The following is a 3,691-nucleotide window of genomic DNA, read 5'->3' on the forward strand; positions in this document are numbered from 1 at the left end:
TGACATCTGTGTAACAACCATTCAGTGTACAAAGCTAAGATGCTATTAATAGTATAGTGATGTTACTGCTACGATGTATCTATCTCAACCAACTGGATTGATGGTCTTAATTTAAGAATTGCTCTGTGAAATTCTGCATAACTAAATGATGTATGTCAACCATACATCTGTACTCCAGCTGTCTTTGATGTGCCTTTGAAACAAACTTCAAAGCTCATGGACCAGCTCTGGTTTGCACTGATGTCGTGCAGAGGGCGCAAAGGGTGTGCTGGTATAGAGGAAGATATGAAGCCTTTCACTGTGGGGCTGCAGAAAGCAACTGCGGGGCGGCCTCGGTCACGGAGTTAAAAGGAGGGTATACTTTCAACAAATGACCCATGTGCTGCAATAAGTGAAAAATAACTCAGGAAGCATTTGGCTTCGTGTGCAATCGAGGTCACAGCAGGATCGGGTCTATCTATCCCACTGAACACAGGCAGAGAGGCACACATATTAATACACACACTCACTGTGGGCAAGTTGGTCTCTGCCTTCTCAAAACATGTGACCGTCCCAAAGATGATTCACGTGAGCGCTGGTCTGCCACATGTTTTTAAGGTTATTAGGCAACTAAGAGTTGTCAAAGTTGCCCTGGTTGACGAGGTTTTTGTAGAACCAAAGCAATTTTTCCTTTGAGAGGTCAGCACGTTGGCTAAGCTGTGAAAGCAGGTATCAAACTCAGATGCGGTCCAGAAGAAGTGGTTTTCACTCGGCCATGTGATGCATGTGCAGCCATGTGATGCGCGAGGTGTGTACTGTGTTCCAATGTAACATGTTGAACAGTCAATACACCTTTCAGGTGAATTTTCTCTCGTGAAAACAAATATGCGGTAACGACTTCTCTTCACATTTGTTGAAGGAAAAAACCTGGGTGGACTCGAGTATATGGAGTGTGAAAATGGTCAAAGGAATAGTGAGATACTTTGGGAAAGATTTTGACGGTAGTTTATTACCTTTATTTTTCAGGGACCATGTACAAAAAACATTAATCTCATTCAAACGGATAGGATGTATACAAGATTTAGCTACTAGTTTAATAGTATAATACCAATGTAATATAATATCAGACTGTATGCATAACCCACACTTAAAGGTATCCGGTGCCCTTTTGTTATCTTTAGATGCCACTGCTTCGCATCTCTGTAACCACAGCAGGTCCAAATCAAATTCCATCTGGGCATGGGAGCTGTGGTGTGGCGCTTTCAGTATGGAATGTATGCAGCGTCACGTTTTTTTTTTTTGCTGTGGTAGGAGTACGGCCTTACTTCTGGGGCATTATGCCTGACGATACGCCGAAGAATGACTGCATGAATCGCCCAAGTGATCAAGTAGCAAGTGCAATAACCCAGATGGCTTTTGAATGGGGCCGTGTGCGCGGCTACGCCACAGAAAAGCCATCTACATGGCGGCATTAACCCCTACGATCCCCTTGGAGATATAAAGCAAACAGAGATGTGTGAGAGGCATGGATAAAAGAGTAGAAAATGATGAGTGCAGCTTCAACACTGGAATGTGGGATGGCGAGGAGTAGACGTGCATAAAATCATTGTCACAATGTTGAAGACAGTCGTGAAAATTACGTAATCACGTAACGCGTAAAGAAGAGAGATATAATAATAGTGTCCTGGAAATTCTGTGTTTCCCATTTTTATATTTATTTTTCCAGTCTGTTGGCACAGTCAGCACACAGTACGACAAAAGTGATTAGAGCAGATTTTCCTGGATCCACTTTGTTCTAAGTAGTGTCACTGCTGACAGCTGTCTGAGGTGATGCAACCACGCCTCCGGAGATAAACGCAGACCCGCTTATTTATAAAAGGGAGGATGAAAGGACAAAGGGAGCTTGAGTGACCTGTTTGGAGAGGGAGGTTCAAAGTCAAGGCGAACTCATCTGGTCTTTACAGGGACACGGGTAAGATAATGAGCGCTGAGAATAGCCCTTGAGAGGGAATCACTGAGAGTTCAATTAGGCTTCCATACTGTTGCTTCTGGCTCCGTCTGACTGCTCTGTGTGCCAGGATGAAGCGTCTTGAGTATTTATGATGACAAGGGCCCACTTGGAGCGCCCTGTAGAACCAAATCTCAGTAAAATCCCCTCATCGCTTTGTAAACAATAAGAGGAGCGTGCTGCTTAACTGCTGATATTTAAGCCCTCTGTGGAATAGTTTGCTAATCTTTTCGCTACGTTTTGCTGATTTTAACTTCTTAATGAGAGTTTTTTTTTCTTGCTATCAGGGAGGGTCAAAGGTTGGGGGTGTGATTTTCATTTATTATTTTCATTTTTTTTTTCTTAGTGTGGGCATATATAAGTCCTTTGTGGCTATAAATTAAGGGATATAAAAATAAACTCATGGAAAATAACAAAATAAAAGCTAGTTTGGGGACAAGAAATGATACAGCAGTAATACCTGTCTTTGTGTCTTGGTCAGCTAAAAATGGCCGTTGGTCAAGTATTAATTGTTAGACACTCTGGCCAAAACTTAACACATGAAAGGAATGTAGTGAATATTCCCCTGTTTCCTCTCCATTTCCTTCTTTTTCTCGGGTCTTCGATTGTTGTTCAGGAAATACAGATTGAGATAAATGTAATTCAAAGTAGCGTCACCATCTGCTGCACACGCCTTACCGTTTAATCTCCATCATCTCTGTCAGGGAGAACACTGATAAACATCATCACTCTGCTTCACTGTAGTCACTGAGGGGGGCAGCGCAGGGAATGAAAACATTCAGTTTGTGTGGCGCAGTCCTCCCTGACCCGAGCTTTGTAGCGACCGTCCAGTGCAAGCTTGTGGTCAGGTGGTCATATGAGGGGAACAGGAGATAGTTGCCCTTTTTTTACTTTTGCTCTAGATTTGTTCGTAGCTTCCTGACCCACTTTACCGCCACTGCGTTTCCACGAAGGTGACATTGAAATCAATAGGCACAAAAATATTCAGTAGTTCCTATGGCAGCTGGAGTTCTTGGAGTACAGGCTGCAGCATGTGATATTTAAAACAAATTTAAAAAATATCAATAGGGCGATGGAATTAGAACTCATGTTTATAAAATATCTAATTCTGTCTACTTATTTATTTATCTATTTTTTATCTCAATCTATTTTTTTTATAAATGTGTGTGATGGGACAAAATGTCAGTCTACAGCAGATTTTAAAACATAGCTTACCTTCCACCTAACATGCCTGAAACCCATGAGCCTGGGGTCTTTCTCATTTCTATACTATTTCCATCGAACAAGCCATGATATGCAACGTAACATAATTTAGTTTTTCTCATGTGTGGGGGTGCATGAGCTCTGAAGGGCTCACAAACTTGCGTGCAGTTCGAGAGGGCCGGCTGTTTGGGAAACGTGTCACCACGTGCGATTTCGGTGCAAGCCGTGTACACATATTTTTATGAAACCGTCGCCTGGCCGATGGATGAAGATTGTCCCCGTTTGTGCCTTGTGTGTTCTCTTGGCCTGGTCTGGGCTTCTTTTGGCTTTATCTTCCTTCATAGGCGCTTCAGGTTTCATTTAATGGTAAAAAGGGTGGATAGAAGAGTTCCCAAATTGTTAAATATTTCAGAAGAACAAATCAAGCAATTATCTGTGAGGCAAAAATCACCATCTTCACAATTCTCCTTTACCAGGGGTGTCGCATCAGTGTCTAAAACA

The sequence above is a fragment of the Xiphias gladius genome, chromosome 5 (genome assembly GCF_016859285.1).
Source record: "Xiphias gladius isolate SHS-SW01 ecotype Sanya breed wild chromosome 5, ASM1685928v1, whole genome shotgun sequence".
Classification (NCBI taxonomy): Eukaryota; Metazoa; Chordata; class Actinopteri; order Istiophoriformes; family Xiphiidae; genus Xiphias; species Xiphias gladius.